The 13509-nt window shown below is 41.0% G+C and overlaps 2 long non-coding RNA genes across 2 annotated transcripts; both read left to right on the top strand.

Annotated features, from left to right (window-relative positions):
• Window positions 1-2204: 2204 nt before the first annotated feature.
• Window positions 2205-2458, top strand: LOC141345600 (uncharacterized). Its single transcript, XR_012357044.1, has 2 exons — window positions 2205-2247; window positions 2338-2458. It is a non-coding gene; the product is annotated as an uncharacterized lncRNA (long non-coding RNA).
• Window positions 2459-4831: 2373 nt separating this feature from the next.
• LOC141345098 (uncharacterized) lies at window positions 4832-13211 on the top strand. Its single transcript, XR_012356934.1, has 4 exons — window positions 4832-4977; window positions 12316-12566; window positions 12729-12824; window positions 13032-13211. It is a non-coding gene; the product is annotated as an uncharacterized lncRNA (long non-coding RNA).
• The last annotated feature ends 298 nt before the right edge of the window (window positions 13212-13509 follow it).

Genomic DNA, 13509 nt, shown 5'->3' with positions numbered 1-13509 from the left:
CGTTAAATAATGTTTTCCTCCTTGAATGTACTTTTAGGACAGCATTTATTCATAATTGTAACCGTATATTTAAGAAAGAATTTTGTTTGATGTGGCTGTGAGGCATTACAATTCTGTGAGGTCTGATTAATGCTGCGTGTTGGACGTTATTACCTCAGGAAGTGTTTTCTGCTGTTCCATAAACGTCTATAAAGTGGCTTTTCACTGATCCAAGAGGTAAAACAATAGACAGAGCTCTGAAACTATACGCTGACCGCCGCGTCTGACAGGCTAGTGTTGACTAATCGGGTCAGATTCTCACACGGAGTCCGTGTGATGTTGATATTAATGGGGCTTAACTAACCATATACTGCTTAACGTTATCTTTCGTCCTGGTCGCTGGGCCGGGCAGCTGGCGCTTCGTGCAGAAATGAGCGCGAAATCTGTTGATCTTTGGCCACAGAAAATATTGTTAAGAGACAGTAGATGCAAATTCTGCTACTTATTTTTGTACTAGAATTTATAATCTTAATATAATTAATATACTGTATAATGGTAATTTTTCATGGCTTTAAGTCAGCAATTTGACGTGAGAGCTTTAAGTTTGAATGGTGGACGATTTGTGCTAACAATTTATTTGAATAATGAATGCTTTTGGGAGGAGAGAGGCTGTCAAGAGTTAAAAGCATAATTATTTTCTTCTCATATGCACTGAATGCAAAGGAACTGCAAGCTGAATTTGTATTTTGTATGTTATTATTTATACACTGGCGACCATAGCTGCATTCATTTGATAAGAAATAGGTAAATAGTGATATTGTAAAATATCAGTACAATGTGAACATAATTTATACCTATATAAATTATAAATCAGAAATAAATTATATAAGTTAATGTAGTAATTGATTATGAAAAACATTTCAAGTGTTTAAACATGCTACTGCTTAATATTGTGTGAATTTTTTTATTTTTTTAATAGTATTCTTTAAATACAAAGTTAAAGAAATTTTTAAAGTACAATATTGTATGCAACATTGTTAATGAATGTTACATGTGGTCAATTTGATTTATGTCTGCTGAATAAAGGCATCTAAAAAAGTTACTGAACCCAAAGTAAATAGTTAAATCAGTTTCAGAAATATATGAAGCTGCACAACTGCCAGATGATAATTCAGTTTGCCATTACCAAAATAAATTAAATTTAAAAATATATTAAAATACAAAGTAAATTAAAGTTGCATTAATAATTCACAATATTAATTAATTGATTAAGGGTCCTGTCCAAACTGTTGCTATAAAAATGAAAAATTTCCTAGTAGTCAAGTCGTCAAGCCTGTTCATTAGAAGGGGTGTCCCAATACTAATCATTTTGACAGAGAGAGCATATTCCATGTTTACATTAAGTATAAAATTAGTTTTTTTTTTGTTGTTTTTTTGGTTTAAGTCATAAGAGGTAGGCTATACTGAAAGTCAAAGACCTGTGTTGTTGTTGTTAACTGTCCCATTTGTGGGCTGTCAAACATTCATTTGTTCATTTTTTTCTTTCTTTCTTTAAGACTGATCATTGAGCTTCATCTCCTGAGCAATTCTTGAGGTATGTTGCATTATTTGGTTGTAGTACATTAAAAAGTGCACTATGCAGGATGAGGAAAATGTGAAATCTTGTATTGTAATCAGAGAACTGATTGTTTTTTTAAAGAAGCTAAATGGGGAAACTTCACAGTAGTTGTTATGTATGGGGTCAACAGATTTTAACAAGTTATGCCTGACATTTCTCTTTTCTTTTCATATTTCAGCATTACGAGCACTATAACTCTCCACTGCACATTTTCAGGTATGTTTTTAGATATGGCAAAAATATGAACATGTGACAAGGCAATATTAATATGATACTAATGAGTTACAGATCCACTATATAGCAGGTCAGAACCTTAGACTAGCATGTTATATCCTGTGATGTTACAACACAGTAGATAGAGAGAAAAAAAAAAAAACAAGATGCAATGTTTAAAAAAAAAAAAAAAAAGAACGAAAAACTATAATTGTGTTTGGGATTTTCTGTTAAAAATCTGACCATATTGAAAAGCATTTAATGATGCCTTTGCATATAAAGTTTTTTTTATTTTATTTTATTTTATTTTTATTGAATGGTTATATTGATCAAATTGCACTTACAAAGGTATTTATCTTTACTTCTGTGTTTATTTTTGTTTTGCAGACCATCTATTCTGAACACGACCTGCATTTTCCTCTGCAGCTGAACACCTGGTTAGTGTGTAAAATGCCTAAATGATGCTGTCTTTTTTTTTTTTCAATATGATAATCATTATAGTTGCCTGATATGCCTTTGTTTTCTAGGTTTTGGATTTTCTCCAAGCAGCAGTTCTTCTGTATTGTTCATCCCATCCAGCAACTCTCCCTAACCTTCCACCCACTCTCCCTCCCTCCCAAACCCTCCCCTCAACCCCCCCCCCCCCCACCCCCCAAAACAATTCAAACTAAGTTGACTGTTTTTGTTCAACTACTACTGTTATTTCAAAAGTTTTGTCCTTTTAATACTAGGTTAATCGTTTGTCTTTCATCTGCTATTGTTCTTTACTTTGGAAAAAGTTTGTTCCTATTAATACTAGATCATTTATTTCATCTTTTACTGTTCATTTTATAAAAAAAAAAAAAAACACACAAAAAAAAAATATTAGCTGTTTTTGTAAAATTGTTATTTTTATTGTCAATTAACTAACCTTATTTTCTTGAGAATACTTTGCAGGTTATATCGCTTCAGCGTTTTGTGAAGTAAGTGACTATTATTTTAAAATATTTTGTATCAAAATGTTTATTGAATACTAGGGATGTGACGAGATCTGACTGGTCTCACGCGAATGTGATGATATCCTCACAAAACATTTTGCAGTGTTTACATTAGAGCTGCTCGTTAATCTAATTGTTAAAATACTGCAATCTCCATTCAAACACCCACGCAATCTTATTTCTGAATGACAACGATTCACATTGCGCTGCTCACGCTCCACTAAAATAGGTGTTAAAGACATTCAAATCTGCATTCATTCTGCTGCAGTGATGGGAAGTTCGGATCATTTTACTGACTCGGATCTTTGAGCAAAATGAACTAATCTCGTTCAGCACAATGAACGAATCTTTTGAGTCATTTCGTTCATTTTACCAAAATATAATTAAAAAGCTAAGTGTTACTTCCATAACACATGTACTGCTTGTACAAACGTTGATTACACTACAAACAAAACAAAACTTAAATACTATTAGAAAAAGAAAAGGTTAATTCATTGTTTACCTGGGTCTTCAGTCTATGATTAGCTCCCTCACCTCTATCTGTACAGGTTTGAGTCGTTCGTTCATCACGTGACAGTCCCATACGCTTTACCTATGCTGACTGAGCCGGAAGCAGAATTGATTAGTTCATCTCTCGAGTCTTCTGGTTTGAGTCGTTCATTCATAGTTGCGCAATTGTGCATGCGCAACTGAGCGAATCACTCCCTGAGACGACTCGTTCTTCCCGAGTCACATTAAAGATTCGTTCAAAATGAACGAACCGTTCAAGAACGACCCATCACTATTCTGCTGTTGATCCAGAAAGAGCAACACAGTCTTTATAACCACATAAAATTAATTATTTCTGTGTTACATCCATTGAAATAACATTAGTACAAGGATAAAAGTTTATAGTTTGGGTATAAACACTTATTGTCTCCAGCAGCGATCAAAACGAAAGTATTTTAACATATGTATTGTAATGCTTTTCTTTTTCCGCCAGGAGGTGGCAACAACTTTTCAATGTATTATCATTTATTCAGGAGATTGCAATAGTGGAACAAGTCTTTTTTAATTGAGACACTGACACTGAAATTTTGTTTCAATATATTATTTAATAGACTTAGAACATTTTGTCAGAACCACTAGTAAATTACGTTATTTTGTTTAGATTTCTAGTCTTATTTTCCCTTCAGAATTATGAGAGAATCGTGATCTCGAATAAAAAAAAAAGAGATTTTACAATTTATCCAGAATCATGCAGCATTAGTTTAAATGTCTGTTACAGCATGTAATTAATTAAAATAGGAGTTTAATTCATAAAGTACATGTTCATATCAAAATGCACTTTCATTTTGTTTTTCAGTTGAACAAAATAAATTTCTTTCCTATATATTTAATCATTGAGGATTTCTTTAAAAAAGTAAATCTTGTCTCGTTCTCGTGAACCCAGTCTCGTGTCTTGTAGAATAAGTCTCGTCACACCCCTATTGAATATATCAAATTTTTTAATTGTAGCACTAAAACCATTTTACACTCATTTTTAATCACAAATCTGTTCAAATTTGTAACGAAGAAAAGGTGACAGTTATTTGCCAAACACTTATTTAAGAGACATGTTAAATCAGCTGCTTATTATTTGAATCAGCTGCTTTTATTCAATTGAAAACCAAACAGAACAGATGATTAGGATGTTAAACTTGGGTCACTGAATCCCATTTAGCTATAAAAAGCGTTGAGTATTATGATCATATAATTGCAAAAGGCTGTAATTTAACTAAATTAACTAAGTCTAATGTGGATTATGTTTGAAAAAGCGTTGGTTTGTTTACATACATGCAGAATGTGATGGTGTTTTTGGAGCATCTCTTCTGAGAAAGTTTCATTTACACAATTTTTGTGTCTGTATAAGCTAGTGAAGTTGGAGAATTCCCAGCTCTGACCAAGTTTTTTATTTCTAATTATGTTGCTCATATGTCATGGATTATTTTATGTTGTCATTGTTTTTTCTCATATTTTGTGTTTTTTGATCTTTTAAAGGATGCCTCGGAAAGGAAGGAGATCCCAAGGTCAAAAAATTCGTTGGACGAAGTTAGACTTGACAAGCAAGGCAGACGTTGCTCCATTATCTACTGGACAGCACGGCGAAGATGGTGATAACACATCTAGAATTCTATCCGTGCAGGCGTCTCATTGCCAGAGTGATGCAAGGTATGATGTTTTCTCAAGGAATCATCAGTGCACATGTGTAGCTCTGACATTTCTTGCATACCACAGTGAGGGAACATTGTTTAGACAGCCTGATCTTGACAGAGTGCTAGAGGAGGGTGATGCTTTGTATGTCGGCATTAAAATGCAGCTTATTGCTGAACGAAGATTCCGACTGGATCATCTAAGCATGCGGGAAGTTCCTTTGAGCATCACAACTTCTAACCACACCTACAGCGTCCAAAAGTCAGATGTGTTGATGGGATATCTTAGAGCCAGAGGAGCTCCAGAAATGGAAAGATGGTGGCTTCCTCTTGATGAAAGACTTCAGTGTCTCTCAACAGATGTCAGCCATGCACTGCTTATGGTTTCTCCAGAATGCTTTGCTGTGTTCAGAGATGGATCTGGAAGATATGGATACTTTGATTCACATTCCAGAACGGCTGAAGGTTTCCCACATCCAACTGATGATGGAACTGCAGATCTTTTAACTTTCACTGACCTGAGTGACATGACGAGCAGGTTAGTTCAGCTTTTTCAGAATCGTGGTGCTGAGACTTGCTACGAATTCATGCCTGTTGAATTTGAAATGGAGCAACTCTCTGAGAAACCATCCTCATCCTCAGCATGTGTGTCACCATTAGAAGTAACTTCATTTCAGCCAAAACCACAAACAAACGCTGAAGTCAGAATTTCTGAACATCTTATTACAGATGACAGAAACCAAAACATTGCAAGGGTTATCAAAACTAACAAGCAGCGAAGAAGGAAAAAAATGCGTAAAATTATTTTTGAAACGCAAGAGGCAGGACTTGAGGGTACATCTTCATATTTTGAAGTCCAAAAACAAAAACGAAGAAAATATGAGAGAGAGAAATATTCCACCAATTTGCAGTTTCGGATGAAGAAAATGGAGATTACTAAAAAGAGGTATGAACAAGATCCTTTTGTCAGATACAAAAAGACAGAATACATGATCAAGAAGTACAACACAGACACTCTCTTCCAGACTAAGAAAAAAGACTACATGACCAAGAAGTACAACACTGATGTTCTTTTCCAGCAAAAGAAGAAAGAGAACATGATGAAGAGGTACAAAACTGATGCTGTCTTCAGGAAAAAGAAGAAAGATTACATGACCAAGAAGTACAAAACTGATGCTCCTTTCCAAAAAAAAATGAAGGACTACATGGCCAGAAGATACAGAAGTGATGCAGACATTAGGTCACATCACATTCTACTCTGCACTCTTCAGAAGAAACAGAGGTGTCTCGCTGATGCTGGATTCCACATTCTTCACAAGCTGAGATGTGCTTTAAAGATCAAAAGAAAGTACAAGCCATACCTTCGTTCCAGCCAGGATACAGCCAATACTGACGCAACAACCCAGGCTGTGTCCAACAGCTTGGTGCAAAAGGCCATATCTGCATTTCGGTGTCAAATTGCGCATGGTCCAACGTACGTCTGCACAGTGTGTCACAGGACTCTTTTTCCGAATCAAGTCAAGGTGTGTAACAGAACACGATACGTCAAGAATGTTCTTGTTGCAGCCTGTTGCTTAACCGGAAAATACATTCATGCTTGTGACAGTGCCTGCACAGTTCCTTGTGCAGTTCCAGAAGAGAGGAGACAGGAATGGATCTGCCACACTTGTGACACTCATCTGAAGAGAGGATCTATGCCCTCTATTGCAGTGGCAAACAAACTTGAATTGCCTCCCATCCCTGCAGAACTACTCGAACTGAACGTGCTTGAGCGACAGCTCATTGCCAGAATCGTTCCCTTTGCAAAAATAGTTGCATTGCCCAAAGGACAGCAAAGAGCAGTGCATGGTGCCGTTGTGTGTGTTCCCTCTGAGGTGGAGCAAACGGTTAACTGTCTGCCACGGCCTAGTAGTGAGTCCCAGCTTCTACAGGTAAAGCTGAAAAGGCACATCAAGTTCAAAGGGTACCAGCACTTCCATACGGTGAATATGCACAATGTGCTAGCCGCTCTAAGGAAACTGAAAGCTATGCATTCAGAGTACAGGGACATCGTGATAAGTGAAGCTGCCACATTTGAACTTGTCCCTGATGATGAGCTGGATGACACAGCGGAAAAACAGGAAGTTGTTGCCTCTGAACAGGATGACCAGAACGTCAGCACTGAGGAAAAGGATGAACTCAGGCCTGGACTCACACTGGACACATGCATGCAGCCACTTGACATTGGACAGGACTTGCTGTCGTACGGCGAGGGAATTTTCAGCATTGCGCCTGCTCAAGGGAAAAAGCCAGTCGGATTTTTCCGGATTCCCAAGTTGGAAGCCATGTCTTTCCCTGTCCAGTTTTGCACTGGACAGAACACAATTGATGAGGCGCGACAAGTTGCATTGTCACCGAGCATGTACTTCAATTCTAGACTGTTCTGCGTGGATACTCGTTTCGCCAAAGACCAGAGTTATCTCTTCTTTGCACAGTTTGTCACTGAAACGCACATGGCTAGAAACAGCATGTCTATCCAGTTGCGAAAAGGCAAACCCGTTACGAGAGATGGACGTAGGATCTCCAACAAGCTTCTTCAGGACGATCGTGAGGTTGAAAGGCTGGTCCACAGCCGTGACGCCACAAGGTTCATGCAACCCTTGAGGGGCACTCCATCTTACTGGGAGAAAACGTTGAGAGATCTACAGGCCATGATCCGGCAGTTGGGGACTCCTACTTTTTTTTGCACTTTTAGTGCAGCCGAAATGCGATGGCCGGAAGTGATAACGGCAATCAAGGCTCAGCAAGGTGAAGAGGTTGACTTTTCGGAGCTTGACTGGACGACGAAATGTGAAATCCTTCGTAGTAACCCCGTCACTGTCATGCGGATGTTTGAGAAACGGGTGGATGCGTTAATGACTCATCTGCTTTTGTCACCTGCTCAACCCATCGGTGAAGTCGAGGATTACTTTTATCGAGTCGAGTTTCAAGCCCGAGGAAGCCCACATATTCATCTGCTGGCGTGGGTGAAGGGGGCGCCAGAGTTCGAAAATCAGTCTGATAAAGAAGTGTGTGACTTCATTGACCGTTACGTTACCTGCCAGTTGCCGGACCTTACCACTGACCCCGAGCTTCATAAAATCGTCACCGAAGTTCAACTTCACAGCAGGAAGCACTCCAAATCTTGCAAGAAAGGAAACCTGTTGTGTAGGTATGGGTTCCCTAAACTCCCCATCTCTGAGACCACCATCACCCGTCCACGACCACCGCGTCCTGAGGAAGACGAGGACGAAGACCCAAACTGCCCAGACGGAAAGAAGGCAAGACAGGAAGCTGTCCGAAAAGCGATAAACGACGCGAGGAAGAAACTCAAGCCGGTGTGGGATTTGTTAAATGATCCCCAGGCCTCCTTTGACAGCTTGTCAGACCTGCTGGCCAAATGTAATATGTCCATGAAGGATTACAATGGTTACGTTGAGGCATTGACCACTTCGAGTGTGATTTTGCTGAAGCGTGATCCAAAGGAGGCTTGGGTGAATGGATACAACCCAGATCTGCTGAGGGCATGGGACGCCAACATGGACATTCAGTTTGTTCTGGACTCTTACAGCTGTATCATGTACATGCTGTCTTACATTTCCAAGCCAGAGCACGAAATGAATGATTTCCTGAAGAGCGTCATCAAGGGTGTTCGCGAAAGCAACGTGAACGAAGAGGACGAAATGAAGAACATAATGCAGGCCTATTCCAAACACAGGCAGGTGAGCGCTCAGGAGTCTGTGGCAAGAACATGCAGCTTACCAATGAAGAAGTGTTCGCGAAACGTTGTGTTTATACCGACGGATGACGACGCCCTGAAGATGAGTTTGCCCCTTAGTGCCCTGCACAACAAAGATCCTGATTCAGAGGATGTCTGGATGTCAGGTATGATAGACAAATACAGAGCAAGGCCTCAAACACTGGAGTTCGAGATGATGTGTCTGGCGGACTTCGTCTCCAATTACCGTGTTGTGTATGGTCGGCAAACTCAAGGAAAGAAGTAAGGCTGCGTTCATCAGGTATGCTCGGTTTTCGGAGGAGAAGCAACCGGAAAAGCATTACGGAAGACTGGTGAAACTTTATGTGCCGCATCGCTTCAACGAACAGCTGAAACCCCAGCGATATCCAACTTATCAGGAGTTTTACAAAGGTGCGTTTGTTGAACTCCCGGCACACCCCGGGCTCCTGATGCCTGTCTGCGCCATAGTCAAAGCACACCAGGAGAACTATGAAAAACACAGCAAAGAGGTGGATCAAGCATTCGAACAGCTGCAGCGGGACGGACCAGCTGAGAATGCTTGGACCGCCTTTGCGCCTGAAGTTGACGTAGATCGCCTGGAGTGCATAGCGGAACGAGAAGACGTCGATCCAGAAGAAGATGAACAAGATGATGTCCCGGATTACCAGATTCTTCGTGGAGATGGAGACGGAGTCGTACCACAGATAGAGGCACCACAGATGACTGCTGAATTTGTCAGGAGGATGTTCAGGAGTCTAAACGAGACGCAGGCAGCCATTTTTTACGCTGTCCGCCAGTGGTGTCAGAAGCGTGTGTGGGGTCACAATCCAGAGCAGTTTTTTTACTTTTTGTCAGGCGGTGCTGGCTGTGGGAAATCACACGTCATCAAGTGCGTACACGCGGAGGCAACCAAGATTCTGCGACAACTCCCTCGACTCCGGGAAGAAGGGGATCTTTCAGTGCCTACGGTGCTGTTGTCTGCTTTTACTGGAACGGCAGCATTCAACATCTCCGGTAAAACGCTGCATTCCCTTTTAAAGCTGCCACGGAGTCTGAAACCACCATACCAGGGACTTGGAAACTCCCTTGATGAAGTGAGAGCAGCTTTACGCGACGTGGAGATCCTTATCATCGACGAGGTATCCATGATCTCAAAGGACATGTTTGCTTACATCAACTGGAGATTTCAGCAGATCAAAGGCAGCAAGAAGCCTTTTGGAGGGATCTCTTGTCTCGCCGTAGGGGATTATTATCAGCTGCCCCCGACAGGTAAAGCCAAACCGCTGTGTGTGTTTGAAGAGGATGTGCTGGACTTCTGGAAGGACAATTTTCAAATCGTCACCCTGACAGAGATCATGCGCCAGAAAGAAGACCTCGCTTTCGCTCAGTTGTTGAACAGACTGCGAGCAAAGCCGAAGGCCGAACCTCTCAGGGAAGACGATAAAGCTTTGTTACTCCAGGCTGTGAAAAATTCAGAAGACTGTCCCCGTGAAGCTCTGCACATATTCGCCACCAACAAAGAAGTCCTCAAGTTCAATACCGAGACTGTGCAGGCCCTTTACACTGACATCATAACAATTGATGCCGAAGACTACAGGAAAGACCCCACAACAGGAGGGATGAAGAGACTACGCAAACCCGCCACTGGAAAAAAGGACAACTTACTTGACACCATAGAAGTTGCCGTGGGAGTTCGTGTAATGGTGACCAGGAATCTGGACGTAGAAGACGGAATCGTCAACGGATGTTTTGGCAGGATTGCAAACATCGTCACCAAACAGAAGGATGGATTCGCCACAGTGGAGATGTTAGGCCTTCAACTCGACAATCCAAACGCCGGCCAGAAACACCGCAAAAAAGTAGGAGGTGAAGAAGACGTCTTGGTCTACATCGAGAGATCCGAAGAGACTCTGAGGAAAGGAGCGGTTCGTCGTCAGTTTCCCATCAAGTTAGCTTACGCCTGCACAGCCCACAAAGTTCAAGGCATGACGATGCAGTCTGCAGTAGTGTCCTTGAAGAAGATTTTTGAGCCAGGAATGGCCTACGTTGCCCTTAGCAGAACCACTTCCCTACATGGATTACACATCACAGACTTCGACGAGAAGAAGATATATGCAAATCCAGAAATCACAGCCTCTTTGCAGGCCATGAGGAGAGCACCAGTCGAAGAAATTATGCCACTTCTGCGGCACGTTAGGGAGAACAGGCAGGAACATACCCTCACCATCATTCACCACAACACAGAAGGACTTGGACCCCACATTGAGGACATCAGATGGCATCATGAGCTGCGTCACGCGGATATTCTCTGTCTGACGGAAACACACCTGTCCGGATCGTCTACTTCATCAGATCTCCAATTGGACGGATACAACCTATTTGCCCGCAACAGACACGTCTCCTACTCCACGCATCAAGACATTGGGAAGAAGAACGGAGGTGGAGTCGCAATATATTGTAAGGAGCACATTCCAGCTCAGCCCCGGCAATATATACAAAATGTGACCGATCTGGAGTTCGTTGTCATCAAATTAGATTCGCCAATAAAGGCAGCCATCGTAGCTGTGTATAGGCCGCCACAGTACAACGTTGGCGATTTTTTGACTAACCTGAAGGGTATGCTGGATTATCTTGACCTCGCACACGACGACCTTGTCATCGTCTGTGGAGACTTTAATGAGGACCTCCTGCACACTGGGAAAAAACCTATTCTGGAGTTGTTTCAAGCTCGAGGGTACACTCAACTGATTACAGTAGCGACGACGGACAAACACACACTACTCGATCATATCTTCATTTCGAATCCGGACCTCTGCCTTCAGTCGGGTGTCATACAGAGCTACCACAGTTACCACAATCCTGTGTACTGTGTTTTGCGTTTGACATAGGTGGTTTTGTTTTGGTTGTCGTTGGGAAATGTTTTGCAGTGTAATGCCAAAGGGTTGGCTTGCATGGTTGTGTTTGTGTTATGCCATACAGAACCGTTGGGACCAAGCATGCATTAACGGTGCGGGTTGGGCTTTCCGACAGCCTTAGCCAACGGGTTGGCGTGTATGGTTGAGTTTTGGTGTTAGGCCATACGGAACCGTGGCACTGTGCATTCATTAACGGTGCCAGTGGGCTCAGAACAGCCTTACCCAACGGGTTGGCGTGTATGGTTGAGTTTTGGTGTTAGGCCATACGGAACCGTGGCACTGTGCATTCATTTACGGTGCCAGTGGGCTCAGAACAGCCTTAGCCAACGGGTTGGCGCGTATGGTTGAGTTGTGGTGAGACGTATGGTCGTCTTGAGGTTTTGTGGCGCTGAGCTACCAGGATACAAGAGCAGTACCTACAGCAGCAGGAAAGATGAAGATAGAAGTAGACTGGCAGCTTCAGGGAGGACACTGGCAGCAGCACCAGCGATAGACAAGATACAGTGAGCTCCAGGGAAGCAGTAAGTGAGTAACAGCACTAACATGAAGATAGCAAGGTAAAGGGGGAGGTAGTTAGACAATATTATATTAGAAGTTTTAACTTGAATTTGTTCGACAATCTGTACTAAATGTATTATATGCAGTTCACTGTTATTCTGTCATTAATATGTGCCCTTCTGTAAAGTTGCAGGAAGAGACAATAGCAGTCCTGTCCAAGACTGGATGCTACTCTGCAATATACCATCCAAAGCTAAGTGTTTAAACATTTTGATTCAATCACTGTACTACTGCACATCATAACCACATTTGTAGGAAAATGTTAATCCTAATCTCATTTTGATGTTGATGTTTTTCAGCAGTTGAAGTCAGAATGCCTGAGAAGATCAAGTGTGCTACAACACTAATGATGACAGCATCTGAATACCGGCATCTGTGGTAAGCATAAGATTAGAATTGGTTTAGAAGTTTGGAAGATTGTTTTGTGACTAAATAAAAATTAGTAGTGTCGTTCTGTAGAGTTAAGTTGTGAATTTACTTTTATTTACTAGTTTATTAGTATTTGTGTATGATAATGATCCCATTATTCATGTATTATAGACAGGATGGGACCAGTTGGTTATGGCACTGAAGACCGAAGCAAGGACAATGCTGAAGACAGAAGAAGCAGAGAAATAAGCATACTAAAGCACTGATGTAAGTTCATAAATACTTCTAGTAAAATCTAGTGTTTCAGTCCATTTTATTATACACTGAGCTTAGAATTTTAAAGTGTAAATGGTTCTCTTGCAAGACAAAACACACCTGTCTTTCAAACTTTGTTTTTCATAAGTCTTGTGGAGTCAAAACAATACAAATGAATTCACTAACGGTATCACATCTGTTATACTTCCTCTACCACAGGACATCCAGCCTGTGAGACGAGTCAGATCCAGTGGCTAGATGGCGGGAGATGCTTCAGTAGTCAACTTCCTTCATCTAATAATCGGATGACCAGTTAATCTCATATGTTTAGAAATTATTTAACCATATAACATAATTGTTATATGTTTGTATAATTTCTAAATATATTAATATTTCATATATTGGGTCAATTGATTTACATAATTGGCTTATTTCTAAATATATTAATATTCCATATATTAGGTTAAATGAATGTGTTTTTGCGATGTCTGCGCCATGCCAGAAGAGGATGGGTGTCCCCCTTTGTTGAGTCAGGTTCCTCTCAAGGTTTTTACCTCCTAACTTTATGGAGTTTTTTCCTTGCCACTGTCGCCATTGGCTTGCTCACTGGGGGTGTTGTGCCAGATCCTGTCTCTCTCGGGTCCTTTCCAACTAGGGTTTCCAAAACAGGCGTTTTTGAGTTGATTAAAATTGTATA

This window comes from Garra rufa, chromosome 11 (genome assembly GCF_049309525.1).
Source record: "Garra rufa chromosome 11, GarRuf1.0, whole genome shotgun sequence".
Taxonomy (NCBI): domain Eukaryota; kingdom Metazoa; phylum Chordata; class Actinopteri; order Cypriniformes; family Cyprinidae; genus Garra; species Garra rufa.
Note: the sequence above shows the minus strand (reverse complement) of the source record. Positions and strands in the feature narration are given on the sequence as shown.